The following is a 16,579-nucleotide window of genomic DNA, read 5'->3' as shown; positions in this document are numbered from 1 at the left end:
CCCCCCCCCCGCCCCCCCTCTCTCTCTCTCCCCCCCGCCCCCCCCTCTCTCTCTCCCCCCCCCCTGCCCCCCCCTCTCTCTCCCCCCCCCTGCCCCCCCTCTCTCTCTCCCCCCCCCCTGCCCCCCCCTCTCTCCCCCCCCCCCTCGCCCCCCCCTCTCTCCCCCCCCTGCCCCCCCAGTGCCGGGTCCTCACCGATCACACTCTTTCCCCTTGGCTCCGGCGGATGAACACCCGGAACCGCCGCCGAATCCCGATCCCGGAAGATCCCGGAGCTGGAGCCGGACCGGGAGGTGGGGCACCCAGGGACAGCCCCCACCCCCCCGGGGGCACTCAGAGAGAGACAGCCCTTCCCCCCCACCCCGGGGCAGCCAGAGACAGCACCCAGGGCACCCAGAGAGAGAGAGAGAGAGAGAGACAGCACCCCCCGGGGCACCCAGAGAGAGAGACAGCACCACCCCCGGGCACCCAGACAGGGAGAGAGACAGCACCCCGAGAGAGAGAGAGACAGCACCCCCCAGGGCACCCAGAGACAGAGAGACAGCACCCCGAGAGAGAGAGAGACAGCACCCCCAGGGCACCCAGAGAGAGAGACAGCACCCCGAGAGAGAGAGACAGCACCCCCAGGGCACCCAGAGAGAGAGAGAGAGACAGCACCCCGAGAGAAAGAGACAGCACCCCGAGAGAAAGAGACAGCACCCCCAGGGCACCCAGAGAGAGAGAGAGAGAGACAGCACCCCGTGAGAAAGAGACAGCACCCCCAGGGCACCCAGAGAGAGAGAGAGAGAGACAGCACCCCCCAGGGCACCCAGAGAGAGAGAGAGAGAGGGAGAGAGACAGCACCCCGAGAGAGAGAGAGACAGCACCCCCCAGGGCACCCAGAGACAGAGAGACAGCACCCCGAGAGAGAGAGACAGCACCCCCAGGGCACCCAGAGAGAGAGACAGCACCCCCCGGGGCACCCGGAGAGAGAGAGAGAGACAGACCCCCAGGGCACCCAGAGAGAGAGAGAGAGAGAGACAGCACCCCCCAGGGCACCCAGAGAGAGAGAGAGAGAGAGAGACCCCCGGGGCACCCAGAGAGAGAGAGACAGCACCCGAGAGAAAGAGACAGCACCCGAGAGAAAGAGACAGCACCCCCCAGGGCACCCAGAGAGAGAGAGAGAGAGACAGCACCCCCGGGGCACCCAGAGAGAGACAGCACTCCCCAGGGCACCCAGAGAGAGAGAGAGAGACAGAGACAGCACCCCCGGGGCACCAAGAGAGAGAGAGAGACAGCACTCCCCAGGGCACCCAGAGAGAGAGAGAAAGAGAGAGAGCACGCCCAGGGCACCTAGAGAGAGAGAGAGAGACAGCACCCCCAGGGCACCCAGAGAGAGACAGCACTCCCCAGGGCACCCAGAGAGAGAGAGAGAGACAGAGACAGCACCCCCGGGGCACCAAGAGAGAGAGAGAGACAGCACTCCCCAGGGCACCCAGAGAGAGAGAGAAAGAGAGAGAGCACGCCCAGGGCACCTAGAGAGAGAGAGAGAGACAGCACCCCCAGGGCACCCAGAGAGAGAGACAGCACCCCCAGGGCACCCAGAGAGAGACAGCACTCCCCAGGGCACCCAGAGAGAGAGAGAAAGAGAGAGAGCACGCCCAGGGCACCTAGAGAGAGAGACAGCATCCCCGGGGCACCCAGAGAGAGAGAGAGAGACAGCACCCCCGGGGCACCCAGAGAGAGACAGCACTCCCCAGGGCACCCAGAGAGAGAGAGAGCACGCCCAGGGCACCTAGAGAGAGAGAGACAGCACCCCCGGGGCACCCAGAGAGAGAGAGAGAGACAGCACCCCCAGGGCACCCAGAGAGAGAGAGAGCACGCCCAGGGCACCTAGAGAGAGAGAGACAGCACCCCCGGGACACCCAGAGAGAGAGAGAGAGAGACAGCACCCCCAGGGCACCCAGAGAGAGAGAGACAGCACCCCCGGGGCACCCAGAGAGAGAGAGACAGCACCCCCGGGACACCCAGAGAGAGAGAGAGAGAGACAGCACCCCCAGGGCACCCAGAGAGAGAGAGACAGCACCCCCGGGGCACCCAGAGAGAGAGAGAGACAGCACCCCCAGGGCACCCAGAGAAAGAGAGAGACAGCACCCCCAGGGCACCCAGAGAGAGATAGCACCCCCAGGCACCCAGAGAGAGAGAGAGAGAGCACCCCCCCTGGGCACCCCAGAGAGAGAGAGAGAGAGAGACCCCCGAGGCACTCAGAGAGACAGTACCCATAGGGCACCCAGAAAGAGAGAGAGACGGCATCCATAGGACACCCAAAGAGAGCACCCATGGGGCACCCAGACACAGCACCCAGAGGGCAGTAACAGGGTGTCTAGAACAGCACCCAGAGAGAGCAACCACAGGGTACCCAGAGATAGCACCCACAGGGTACCTAGGACAGCACTCACAGGGTACCCAGAGATACCCCCACAGGACACACAGAGACAGCACCCACAGGGCACTAACAGGTACCTAGAACAGCATCCACGGGGCACCCAGAGATAGCACCCACAGGGCACCCAGATACAACACCCATAGGACACCCAGAAACCACACCCACTGGATAGAGCATCCAAAATTGAACCCACAAAGCACATAAAACAGCACCCAGAGGGATGAAGACAAAAACTGTTGGAGATTACAGCAGGTAAGGATCGAAAGTATGGCGCTGGAAAAGCACAGCAGGTCAGGCAGCATCTGAGGAGCAGGAGAATCGATGTTTCAAGCAAAAGCCCTTCCACAGGAATGAGGCCTGAGTAGGTCAGACAGCATCCACGGGGAGAAAGCTAACTAAAGTTTTGAGTCTACATGACTGCTCATCAGAGCTGATGGGGTATGTGCAGGATTTATGCGATAATGTGAGGGCAGTGTGTTGAGGGCAGGGGTGGGGGGGAACGGTGCACCCAGCACTCCACCCATAGAGTAGAAATAAATACAAACAGAAGGTGCTGGAGGAACTCAGCAGGTCTATAAGTACCTGGGGAGAGGAAGTGGAGTTAATGCTTTGAGTCTTTATTATCCCTCTGAGTTGACATGTTTGTAACCAGCATGATTTCTCTTGAGATTCTGTTAAAGTTTCATCCATAAATCATCCCATTGATGAATGGGAACAGACCTCTGAAAGCATTGGCAAGGCCGGCATTTATAACTGATCCCTGTGTTTGGAATGAGTAAAGTGGCATTGTCCTGTAAAATGTCATACATCTGCCTCAGTCCGGAGTGGGGTAGACCATTTGATCATAAGATTGTGATTTCACTGTAACCTTGACTCTATATTCCTGCCTTACCCCAATAATTCAATAACTCTGTCTCCTGTGCTGTCTGGGGAAGAGAGTTCCAAACACTTGCAGCCAAGTCAGTTAGCGTGGAATTCTTGAAATTCCTGGACGTCACGTGTCTGAGTGTATGGCTTTGCTGTTTTGATATTGTTGAGAGTTTAGTTGAGGTGGCCAGCCCTGGTGATTCAATAGAAAGGGTAAGACCCTTAGCTTAAGGGGAGACTTAATAGAGATGTACAAGATAATACATGGCTTGGAAAGGGTGGACGCTAGGAAATTGTTTCCATTAGGCGAGGAGACTAGGACCCGTGGACACAGCCTTAGAATTAGAGGGGTCAATTCAGAACAGAAATGCGGAGATATTTCTTTAAGCAGAGAGTGGTGGGCCTGTGGAATTCATTGCCATGGAGTGCAGTGGAGGCTGGGACGCTAAATGTCTTCAAGGCAGAGATTGATAGAGGAATTAAGGGCTACGGGGAGAACGCTGGTAAGTGGAGTTGAAATGCCCATCAGCCATGATTGAATGGCGGAGTGGACTCGATGGGCTGAATGGCCTTACTTCCATTCTATGTCTTATGGTCTTAGCTCAGCTGCTTGCCACCTTTCTGATAAACCAGTTTGGAGAGGGCATTAGGAGAGCTGTCAATCTGATCCAGCTCCCTGAAAAGCTACTATTTGACATGACTGGCAGGTGGTGTTCAATCTGGATAATTGTGAGGTATTCCATTTTAGTACAACAAAAAAAAGAGTAGGGCTTATACAATTAATGGGAGGGCCTTGGGTAGTGTCATAGAGGGACCTAGGGGTTCAAGTACATAATTCTTTGAATTTGCATCACAGATGACAGGTGTTTAGCATGTGTGCTTTCATTGCTCGGTCCTTTGGGTGCAGGAGTTGGAAGTCATGTTGAGCTTGTACAGGACGTTAGTGAGGCCCCTTCTGGAATACAGTGTCCAGCTCTGGTCACCCAGTTATAGGAAGGAGAGGGGTGAGAAGAGACTTACCAGGTTGTTGCTGAATATGGAAGGTTTGAATTATAAAAGAAAGGTTGGGAATTTTTTCACTGGAGTGTGGGAGGTTGACAGGTGACCATATAGACATTTCTAAAAATAATGAGGGGTATAGATAGAGTTAATGGTGGTTATCATTTCCCGAGGATGGGGGAACTTCAAGACTAGGGGGCACATTTTTAAGGTGAGAAGATAGAGATTTTTTAAAAAATGGAGGGCTAAATTCTTTTACACAGAGGATGGTTTGCATGTGGAATGAACTTCCTAAGGAAGTAATGGACATGGGTACAATAACAACATTTAAGAGACATTTGGATAAGCACATGAAGAGGAAAGGTTTGGAGGGACATGGGCCAGGAGTAGACAGGGGGAACTAGTTTAGTTTGGGATTATGGATTGGTTGCATCGATGGGTCTGTTTCCTTGTTATATGATTCTATGACATGTTGAGTAAACTGTTTGAAGATACCAGAATTTGAGTAGCTGCCAGTGTCCAGTATCATCCATGCAGAGAAAGTATTTTTTTTCTTTAGTTTGGTATAAGTGCTTGTAGGATAAATATTTCCATGTTAATATTTCAACAACTGTTCATCAACATTGATTATGTTTAATAAATCTTGTTTGAAATCAGTAATTTGGTTGTGTTTTGAAGAGTTTGAAGGTTCATTTTACTCTGGGCCTTGTTAAAGCATGGTTGTAAGTTTGCTTGCTGAGCTGGAAGGTTTATTTTCAGATTTTTCATCACCATGCTTGGTAACATCATCAGTGAGCCTCTGGTGATGCACTGATGTTATATTCCGCTTTCCATTTATGTGTCTTGGTTTCTTGAGGTGGGTGATATCATTTCTGGTTCTTTTTCTCAGAGGATGGTAGATTGGGTCTAAATCGATGTGTATCTTGATGGAGTTCCGGTCAGAATGCCAGGCTTCTAGGAATTTCCACGTGTGACTCTGTTTGGCCTGTCCGAGGATGGATGCATTGTCCTAGTCAAGGTGGTGTCCTTCTTCATCTGTATATAAAGGTACTAGTGATAGTGGGTCATGTCTTTTGGTGGCTAGTTGGCTTTTATGCATCCTGGTGACGAGGTTTCTGCCTATCTGTCTGATGTAATGTTTCTTACATTCCTTGCATGACATTTTGTAAATGACATTCATTTTGCAGGTTGTTTGTATCGGGTCCTTTAGATTCATCAGCTGCTGTTTAAGTGTGTTGGTAGATTTGTGGGCTACCATGATGTCAAGGGGTCAGAATAGTCTGGAAGTCATTTCATAGATGTCTTTGATGTAAGGTAACGTGGCTCGAGTTTCTAAGCACATTGTATCTGCTTGTTTGGGTTTGTTGTTGAGAAATCGCTGGACTGTATTTATTGGGAACCCATTCTTTGTGAATATGCTGTATAGGTATTTTTCTTCCGCTGTCCATAGTTCTTGGGAGCTGCAGTGTGTTGTGGCCCATTGAAGTAATGGCCTGATGCAACTCAGTTTGTGGGTGTTGGGATAATTGTTTCTGTAGTTAAGCATCTGGTCTGTGTGTGTTGCTTTCCTGTAGATTCTGGTTTGAAGTTCTCCATTAACTGTTCATTCTACTGTGCAACGGTGAGGAGATGCTGGAAACCAGAGTTTAGATCAGAGTGGTGCTGGAAAAGCACAGCATGTCAGGCAGCATCTGAGGAGCAGGAAAATCGACGTTTCGGGCAAAAGCCCTTCATCAGGAATAGAGGCAGGAAACCTCCAGGATGGAGAGATAAGTGAGGAGAAGGTAGCCAAGAGTACAGTGGGTGAATGTGGGTGGGGATGGAGGTGATAGGTCAGAGAGACGGGGTGGAGTGGATAGGTGGGAAGGGAGATTGGCAGGTGGGACAGGTCATGGGGATGGTGCTGAGCTGGCAGGTTGGAATTGGAGTAAGGTGGGGGAGGGGAAATGAGGAAACTGGTGAAGTCCACATTGATGCCCTGGAATTGAAGTGTTCTGAGGCAGAAGATGAGGTGATCTTCCTCCAGGCGTCGAGTGGTAAGGGAACGGCGGTGGAGGAGGCCCAGGACCTGCATGTCCTCAGCAGAGTGGGAGAGGGAGTTAAAATGTTGGGTCACAGGGCAGTGGAGTTGATTGGTGCAGGTGTCCCGGAGATGTTCCCTAACGCGCTCTGCTAGGAGGCGTCCAGTCTCCCCAATGTAGAGGAGACCGCATCGGGAGCAACGGATACAATAAATGATGTTGGTGGATGTGCAGGTGAAACTTTGATGGATGTGGAAGGCTCCTTTAGGGCCTTGGATGGAGGTGAGGGAGGAGGTGTGGGCACAGGTTTTGCAATTCCTATGGTGGCACGGGAAGGTGCCAGGATGAGAGGGTAGGTTGTAGGGGGGCGTGGACCTGACCAGGTAGTCATGGAGGGAACAGTCTTTCCGGAAAGGGGTGGGGTCCGTTTGGAGGTGGCAGAAATGTCGGCGGATGATTTGGTTTATGCGAAGGTCGGTAGGGTGGAAGGTGAGGACCAGGGGATCTGTCCTTGTTACGGTTGGGGGGGGTGGGGTTTGAGGGCGGAGGTGCGGGATGTGGATGAGATGCATTGGAGGGCATCTTCAACTACGTGGGAAGGGAAATTGCGGTCTCTAAAGAAGGAGGCCAGCTGGTGTATTCTGTGGTGGAACTGGCGGAGGTGGAGGAATTGGGAATACGGGATGGCATTTTTGCAGGAGGGAGGGTGGGAAGAGGTGTAATCCAGATAGCTGTGGGCGTCGGTGGGTTTGTAAAAAATGTCAGTATCAAGTTGGTCGTCATTAATGAAGATGGAGAGGTCCAGGAAGGGGAGGGAGGTGTCAGAGATGGTCCAGGTGAATTTAAGGTTGTGGGTGGAATGTGTTGATGAATGTGTCAGCACCATCCTCATGACCTGTCCTACCTGCCAATCTCCCTTCCCACCTATCCGCTCGATCCCATCTCTCTGACCTACCACCTCCATCCCCACCCCCATTCACCTATCGTACTCTTGGCTATCTTCTTCCCAGCAATCCTGACCCCCCCCCCCCCCCACCTTGATCTCTCCACCTTGGAGGCTCCCTGCCTCTATTCCCGATGAAGGGATTTTGCCCGAAACGTCGATTTTCCTGCTCCTCGGATGCTGCTTTTCCAGCGCCACTCTGTTCGTTCTACTGTGACAACTCGGAATGTGAGTCTGTTGTTGTCCTCCTCCTCTTTTGTGGATTTTAGGCCAGAGAGGATATTGTTGATGATGTTATAGATTTCCTCTAATTTGTTGTGTTTTGTGATGACAAAGGTGTCGGCCACATGGCAGACCCAACGTTTGGGTTGGATAGTTGGGTGGGCTGTTTGTTTGGATTTCTATCACTGGTATCCTTACATACAGACAAAGGAGGACACCAATTCAACTGGACAATACATCCATCCTAGGTCAAGCCAAACAGGGACATGCATGGGAATTCCTAGAAGCCTGGCATTCTGACCGGAACTCCATCAATAAACACATCAATTTAGACCCCATCTACCAACCTCTGAGAAAAAGAATCGGAAATGATATCACCCTCCTTAAGAGACCAAGATACATAAATAGAAAGCGGGACATAACACCAGTGCATTACCAGAGACTCACTGATGTGTCATCCAGTCTGGTGATGAAACGTCTGAAAATAAACCTTCCAGCTCAATGAGCAAACCTACAACCTCAACGTCAACCTGAGCTACAAATCTTCTCAAAAACTGCAAACTTAATAAAGCATATAACTGAATCCTAAACAAAAGAAAACATGCTGGAAATCAGAATCAAAACAGAAATTGCTGGGAAAACTCGACAGCTCTGGCAGAAATGATTCTGAAGAAGGATCAATGGACTTGAAAAGTTAACTCTGCCTTCTCTCTCAAATACTGAGTTTTCCCAGCAACGTACGTTTCTGTATATAACGGACAGTGCACTCAGCCAACTTAGGTCATAGCAAGTGCTCCAAAGTTGTTGAAAGCCTGAGAATAGGGAGACAAAATGGGAAGAGAGTGCTGAGGTTTATCAACACTAGCACTCTCCTGCAGCTGCTCCGGCACTCATACAGGCCTACTCCTTCTCCTGCCCTGCCTATATACAGACAAGAACCTCCTCCCCGGAGCCCTGCCTACATATAGAGACAAGACCTTCCATCCTCTATAGGGACCAGACCTTTGCTCTCACTACAGCTCTCGCTGCACACACAGACCAGGCTGTCCTCCCCCACAGCCCTGTTTACATATACACACACCAGATGCTCTTCTTTCATGTACACACCAGAGCCTCCCTCCCTTATGGCCGTGCCTACATATACAAAACGGTCACTGACCTCCTCACCTTTCCCCCAAATGCTGCCCTGTCTACACTTACAGACCACCCCTCCCCGGCCCTGCCTATGTTTAGAGACCGGACACTCCCTCCCCTACGGCCCTGTCTCTGTATGCAGACCAGACTATCCCCACCCTCACGACCCTGCCTACATATAAAAACCGGTCTCTCCCCTATGGTCCTGCCTACATATACAGACCAGACCCTCCCTCCCTCTCCCCCCTATGGTCCTTTCAACACATAAGATCAGACCCTCCCGGACCCCTATGACCCTGTCTATATAGACAAACTGGTCCATCCACTACAGCCCTGCCTACATATACTGACCCATCCCCTGTCCTATATCCCTGCCTACATATACTGACCCGTCCCCTGTCCTATATCCCTGCCTACATATACCGACCCATCCCCTCTCCTATATCCCTGCCTACATATACCGACCCATCCCCTCTCCTATATCCCTGCCTACATATACTGACCCATCCCCTCTCCTATATCCCTGCCTACATATACTGACCCATCCCCTCTCTTATATCCCTGCCTACATATACTGACCCATCCCCTCTCTTATATCCCTGCCTACATATACCGACCTTTCGCTTCCCCTATGGCCCTGCTTACATATGAGGATCTGAAACCTGTATACAGGCTGAGGTAACCAGTTGCTGTCAGGAACAACCGCTTAACAGATGTTCTTAATAACCTAGTTGGCAATAAAATGGCTTCTTGATGCAAATAATATGACAAAATGGCTTCTAGGCTGCAAATTGACAATTCTGTTAAAAGCTGCATAAAATGGCTTTTAAGTTACGAACTGCTAATTCTGCTATAGCTGCATAATTGACTAACCACAGTCTGCTTCAATAGAGATTAACAGACAATCAGCATAGAAATAACCAGACTAGATAATTCATTACTGGCCATCCTAACTGACCTTCAGATGCAGGTGCAATGGCTCGGTTAGTGAGATAAGGGAGGCCTGAGTGTTGGAAAACAAAGTTGGTTCCCAGGAAATATCATTGGACCAAGTAACTGTCAAACAAAGCAATATCATGTATTGATTGGTAATTGTCTGAGTGTACTATGTGATCATAGCCTGTACCTTTCTTTAACAAAAGTTTAAAAATGTCTTTGTTTTAAGCCACGTGCGCAGCTCCTCTGAGGAACAAGGAAGTGTCTAACCTCTGTGTTTCTGGATGATCTGTGCCCAGCCATATAAAGAAAGTAAAGAATGATGTCTTAAAGGACCAGACTGATTGTGAGGGCTTATTGATCGATCATGGAACAGAGAGACCCCATAGGGGTCCAGATCTTCATCTGGTGCCATGACTTGGTATGGATGGATTGTGGGCAGCGATGAGAGACGTGAGTCCTCCACATTGAGTGTCGCGGAATCGGCCAGCCAGATGTGAGTATTTTCTCTGTGTGGTTTTCCTCTCATTCAAGTCGTGGTTGACTCGACCCCTCGCTGCTTATTATCTCAGTCCAGCCTGAGGAAGATTACCCTTGGGTAAAAAATGAGGTCTGCAGACGCTGGAGATCACAGTTGAAAATGTGTTGCTGGTTAAAGCACAGCAGGTCAGGCAGCATCCAAGGAATAGGAAATTCGACATTTCGGGCAAAATTCATTCAGAAAAGATTAAAAAGGAGTCGGGGTCTCCTATTAACAGGTCGGGGACCTGCGGATCTGAATAATGTTGGGGATTCTTTTTAAAAAAAAAGAGGAGTCAGGGCCTCCAGGCAGTCAGGGATCCCCACTAACAGGTTGGGGACCTGCATAAGGAAGCACTTCAAATGATTCAGGGACTCAAATTTGGTCAAATTGGCGTTGTCTACATTGATTTCCAAACTATTCTGTGAAAGGTAAAACAAGGAAGTATCATGATATATTATAATGAGACTGTCAGGGTGTTAGAATGTCGAGAATGTTTTGCAGAAATCATTAGTCCTATTTGTTGTCAGCTTGTTGATGAGTGAAAGATTATCTTCTCTGTTGTATCTGTTCAGCTTGGCTTGTCTTGCTTTGCTGCTTTTTCTTGTTCGTCTGCTATGGTTTTGTTCTGTTTGTTTCGGTGTTTGTTCTTTGTTTATGAAATATAGAGGGTGCTTGCTGCTTTTGTCATGTTCGGGTTGCACCTGAACCAGAAGGCCACCAATAACCTGGGGGGTAGGTTTGCTAGCACTCTTCGGGGGGTTTAAACTAATTTAGCAGGGGGATGGGATCCGGACTTGTAGTCCAGCAAGTAGGTTAGCTGTTTTTCAGGATGTCCAAGAATGTAGGGAGGCTGTGGAGAAGGTAGCACCAACAAGGAATACTTGCGGACACAGAGATGGGTTCAAATGTGTATACTTCAACGCAAAGTGTATCAGAAATAAGGTGGGTGAACTTAAGGCGTGGATCGGTACTTGGGACTATGATGATGTGGCCATCACAGAAACGTGGATAGAAGAGGGACAGGAATGGTTGTTGGAGGTTCCCTGGTTACAGATGTTTCAGTAACCGTGGGAGGCACGGTGGCACAGTGGTTAGCACTGCTACCTCAATTCCCGACTCAGGCAACTGACTGGATGGAGTTTGCACGTTCTCCCCATGTCTGTGTGGGTTTCCTCCGGGTGCTCCGGTTCCCTCCCACAGTCTAAAGATGTGCGGGTCAGGTGAATTGGCCATGCTAAATTGCCTGTAGTGTTAGGTAAGGGGTAAATGTAGAGGAATGGGTGGGTAGCGCTTCGGCGGGTCGGTGTGGACTTGTTGGGCCGAAGGGCCTGTTTCCACACTGTAAGCAATCTATTTTTTAAAAAAAATAGGGAGGGTGGTAAAAAAGGAGGAGGGGTGGCGTTGCTAATTAGAAATGGCATAATGGCTGCAGAAAGGCAGTTCGAGGGGGATCTGCCTTTGGAGGTAGTATGGGCTGAAGTCAGAAATAGGAAAGGAGCAGTCACCTTGTTGGGTGTTTACTATAGGCCCCCCAATAGCAGCAGAGATGTGGAGAAACAGATTGGGAAACAGATTTTGGAAAGGTGCAGAAGCCACAGGGTAGTAGTCATTTGCGATTTCAACTTCCCAAATATTGATTGGAAGCTCTTTAGATCAAGTAGATTGGACGGGGCGGTGTTTGTGCAGCGTGTCCAGGAAGCTTTCCTAACTCAGTATGTAGATTGTCCGACCAGAGGGGAGGCCATATTGGATTTGGTACTTGGTAACGAACCAGGACAAGTGATGGGCTTGTTAGTGGGTGAGCATTTTGGTGATGGTGACCACAATTCTGTGACTTTCACCTTGGTTATGGAGAGAGATAGGTGCGTGCAACAGGGTAGGTTTTACAATGGGGGGGGGGGAAGGGTAAATACGATGCTGCAAGACAGGATCTGAGGAGCATAAGTTGGGAGCATAGGCTGTCAGGGAAGGATGTCGTTGAAATGTGGAACTTTTTCAAGGAACAGATACGACGTGTCCTTGATATGTATGTAGCTGTCAGGCAGGAAAGAGATGGTCGTGTGAGGGAACCTTGGTTGACGAGGGAGGTTGAATGTCTAGTAAAGAGGAAGAAGGAGGCTTACATAAGGCTGAGGAAACAAGGTTCGGACAGAGCAGTGGAGAGATACAGGATAGCCAGGAGGGAGCTGAAGAAAGGGATTAGGAGAGCTAAGAGAGGGCATGAAAAATCTTTGGTGGGTAGGATCAAGGATAACCCCAAGGCCTTTTATGCGTATGTGAGAAACATGAGAATGACGAGAACGAGGGACTAATTAAGGGACTAGAACCAGGTAATTATAAAGGATTTCAGAATTGGAAACGCTATGCATTTTACATTTAAATATTGAATACTGAATAAATAGAACATAGAACATTACAGCGCAGTACAGGCCCTTCGGCCATCGATGTTGTGCCGCACTGTCATACTAAGCTGAAGCCTATTCCACCTACACTATTCCATGTATGTCCATATGCCTGTCCAATGACGATTTAAATGCACTTAAAGTTGGCAAATCTACTACCGTTGCAGGCAAAGCATTCCATACCCTTACTACTCTCTGAGTAAAGAAACTACCTCTGACATCTGTCCTATATCTATCACCCCTCAATTTAAAGCTATGCCCCCTTGTGTTTGCTGTCCCCATACTTGGAAAAAGGCTCTCCCTGTGCACTCTATCTAACCCTCTGGTTATCTTGTATATCTCTATTAGGTCACCTCTCAACCTTCTTCTCTCTAACGAAAACAGCCTCAAGCCCCTCAGTCTTTCCTTGTAAGACCTTCCCTCCATACCAGGCAACATCCTAGTAAATCTCCTCTGCACCCTTTCCAAAGCTTCCACATCCTTCTTAAAATGCGGTGACCAGAACTGTACACAATACTCCAAGTGTGGCAGTACCAGATCTTTGTACAGCTGCAGCATAATCTCCTGGTTCCGGAACTCAGTCCCTCTATTAATAAAGACCAAAACACTGTATGCCTTCTTAACAACCCTGTCAATCTGGGTGGCAACTTTCAGGGATCTGTGTACCTGGACACCGAGATCTCTCTGCTCATCTGCACTCCCAAGAATCCTACCAATAGCCCAGTACTTTGCATTCCGATTACTTCGGCCTCACACTTGTCCGCATTAAGCTCCATTTGCCACCTCTCAGCCCAGCTCTGCATCCTATCTATGTCTCTCTGCAACCTACTACATCCTTCATCACTATCCACAACTCTGCCAACCTTAGTGTCATCTGCAAATTTACTAACCCATCCTTCTAAGTCCTCATCTAGGTCATTTATAAAATGACGAACAGCAGTGGACCCAACACCGACCCTTGCAGTACGCCGCTAGTAACTAGACACCAAGGTGAACATGTTCCATCAACTACAACCCTCTGTTTTCTTTCAGCAAGTCAATTACTGATCCAAACTGCTATATTTCCCACAATCCCAGTCCTCCGCATTTTGTACAATAGCCTACTGTGGGGAACCTTATTGAACGCCTTGCTGAAATCCATATACACCACATCAACTGGTTTACTCTCATCTACCTGTTTGATCACTTTGTCAAAAAACTCAATAAGATTCGTTAGGCACAACCTACCCTTCACAAAACCGTGCTGACTGTCCCTGATCAGATTATTCTTTCCTAGATGGTTATAAATCCTATCTCTTATAACCTTTTCCAACACTTTACCAACAACTCAAGTGAGACCCACAGGTCTGTAATTACCAGGGCTGTCTCGACTACTCCTTTTTGAACAAGGGAACCACATTTGCTATCCTCCAGTCCTCAGGCACTATTCCTGTAGACAATGATGGTTTGAAGATCAATGTCAAAGGCTCGGCAATCTCTTCCCTTGCTTCCCAGAGGATCCTAGGATAGGTCCCATCCGGCTGAGGGGACTTGTCTATTTTCACACTCTGCAGTATTTCTAATACCTCTTCCTTGTGAACCTCAATCTCTTCTGGGAGAAAGTGAGGACTGCAGATGCTGGAGACCAGAGTTGAAGAGTATGGTGTTGGAAAAACACAGCAGGCCAGGCAGCATCCGAGGAGCAGGGGAAGTGATGTTTCGGGCATAAGCCCTTCTTCAGGAATGGGGCTGGTGTGCCAAGCGGGCTGAGATGAAAGGTAGGGGGGAGGGAATACGATAGGTGGAAGGAGGTGAGGCAGGTTCTTTACACAGAGAGTGGTAAGGGCGTGGAATGCCCCACCTGCTAATGTAGTCAACTCAGCCACATCAGGGAGATTTAAACAATCCTTGGATAAGCACATGGATGATGATGGGATAGTGTAGGAGGACGAGCTGAGAATAGTTCACAGGTCAGCACAACATCGAGAGCTGAAGGGCCTATTCTGCACTGTATCATTCTATGCTCTACTAATCCGTTTCTTCAAAGTCACAACAAAATATTTGGCTGGGATGAAGTGGTCTGTTATGCCCTCACATCAGTGAAGGACTCCTTGACCCCTTTCCCCCTCCTGAATCCCAACAAAGGAGTACTGAAAGTTTCTAAGACGTTTACTGGACAAAATGTTTCTTTCAACTATTACTTATCCCCACCTGCTAGTTGGGTGTGGACGTCCTGTGATAAGTCCAGGGATAGCCTATCCCAATTGTTACAACAGTACAGGATGGGGGTGTGCGTACGTAAATAATGTACCAACTGCTACTACTCCCCTGTGGGACCTGGCATCTCACGCGAATGCCTATTGGAGGAGTGTGCCCCTGTTATTACTGGTATTCAGGCCCTTTGTGGTGTAGGTAACAGCACCACCCACCCTCACTATGAGATCCCTAATGGCACCTCCACCTTCCCAATTGTGGGATGGAAGGAACCAGTCTGGAACAATAGCTGCCTCTCTTACCAAAAGACCCACCTCTTTTTATTGAGCAACTCGCACCCTAAGCGCCGACCATACTTTGTAGCCATGGACTAGCCCACAAATCTACCAACACACTAAAACAGCAGCTAATTAACTTGAAAGACCTTATACAGACAACAAACAAAACTAATGTCATTTACAAAATACCATGCAAGGACTGTAACAAACATTGGACAAACAGGCAGCAAACTAGCCCCAAAATGACATGACCCTCTCTCACTCGTATCCTTACATACAGATAAGGAAGGATACCACTTCGACTGGGACAACACATCCATCTTAGGACAAGCCAAACAGAGACATACACAAGAATTCCTAGAGGCGTGGCATACCAAACAGAATTCTGTCAACAAACATTGAGTTAGATCCCATCTACTACACCCTGAGAAAAAGAATAGGAAATAACATCACCAACACAAACAAAACCAAACATATAAATAGAAAGCATGAATCATATACACTGCTTCACCCGAGGCCGCTAAAGATGTTACCAAGTAGGGTGACAAAACATCTGGAAGTGAAACTATCAGCTCAGAGAGCAAACCTACATCTGGAACCTCAACCTGAGTTACAAATTTCCTCAAAGCTCTGTAATAAAAACTATATTGTAATTTGAACAGTAATTGTCTGAATATACTATGTGATCATAGCCTGTACCTTTCTTTAAGCAAAGTATAAATATGTCTTTGTTTTAATCCATGTGTGCAGCTCCTCTGAGGAACATGGAAGCTTATAACCTGTGTTTCCGGATGCTGTGTAGCCGGCAGCATGAAGAAATAAGGAATGACGTCTTAAAGAACCAGACTGATTGTGAGTGCTTATGGACTGGTCACAGAACTGAGAGACCCCCATCCACCTCCCGGAGTCCAGATCTTCATAGGTGCAGACCCGTCACTCCCCCTATGGCCCCGCCTACGCATACCAACCCGTCACTCCCCCTATGGCCCCGCCTACACATACCAACCCGTCACTCCCCCTATGGCCCCGCCTACACATACCAACCCGTCACTCCCCCTATGGCCCCGCCTACGCATACCAACCCATCACTCCCCCTATGGCCCCGCCTACGCATACCAACCCGTCACTCCCCCTATGGCCCCGCCTACGCATACCAATCCGTCACTCCCCTATGTCCCCGCCTACGCATACCAACACGTCACACCCCTATGGCCCCACCTACACATACCAACCCGTCACTCCCCCTATGGCCCCGCATACGCATACCAACCCATCACTCCCCTATGTCCCCGCCTACACCTATCAACCCGTCACTGCCCCTATGGCCCCCACCTACACATACCAACCCGTCACTCCCCCATAGCCCGCCTACACATACCAACCTGTTATTCCCCTTGTAGCCCGCCTACAGATACCAACCCGTCACTCCCCCTATAGCCCCGCCTACACATACCAACCCGTCACTCCCCCTATGGCCCCACCTACACGTACCAACCAGTCACTCCCCCTATAGTCCCGCCTACACATACCAACCCGTCACACCCCCTATGGCCCCGCCTACACATACCAACCCGTCACTCCCCTATGGCCCCGCCTACACATACCAACCCGTCACTCCCCCTATGTCCCCGCCTACAC

The 16,579-nt window shown here is 49.5% G+C and overlaps 1 protein-coding gene and 1 long non-coding RNA gene across 6 annotated transcripts in view; one reads left to right on the top strand and one right to left on the bottom strand.

The window, feature by feature from the left end:
• si:ch211-214j8.12 (uncharacterized protein LOC100000539 homolog) overlaps positions 1-15,703 on the bottom strand; it is a 29,200-nt gene extending 13,497 nt beyond the window's left edge. For 2 of the 5 annotated variants that reach the window (XM_060832731.1, XM_060832785.1), the window contains exon 1: positions 194-1,480. The gene's annotated coding sequence lies outside the window, so the exon portion shown is untranslated. Of the gene's footprint in view, positions 1-193; positions 1,481-15,640 lie in introns of those variants that run through there. The other 3 variants (XM_060833016.1, XM_060833181.1, XM_060832852.1) reach the window with 3 other exon arrangements.
• Positions 1,924-15,785, top strand: LOC132820894 (uncharacterized). The gene is made up of 3 exons (XR_009645256.1): positions 1,924-2,675; positions 9,775-10,041; positions 15,692-15,785. It is a non-coding gene; the product is annotated as an uncharacterized LOC132820894 (long non-coding RNA).
• The last annotated feature ends 794 nt before the right edge of the window (positions 15,786-16,579 follow it).

Source organism: Hemiscyllium ocellatum, chromosome 1, assembly GCF_020745735.1.
Source record: "Hemiscyllium ocellatum isolate sHemOce1 chromosome 1, sHemOce1.pat.X.cur, whole genome shotgun sequence".
In the NCBI taxonomy this organism is placed as follows: domain Eukaryota; kingdom Metazoa; phylum Chordata; class Chondrichthyes; order Orectolobiformes; family Hemiscylliidae; genus Hemiscyllium; species Hemiscyllium ocellatum.
This window is presented reverse-complemented; position numbering and strand designations above follow the sequence as displayed.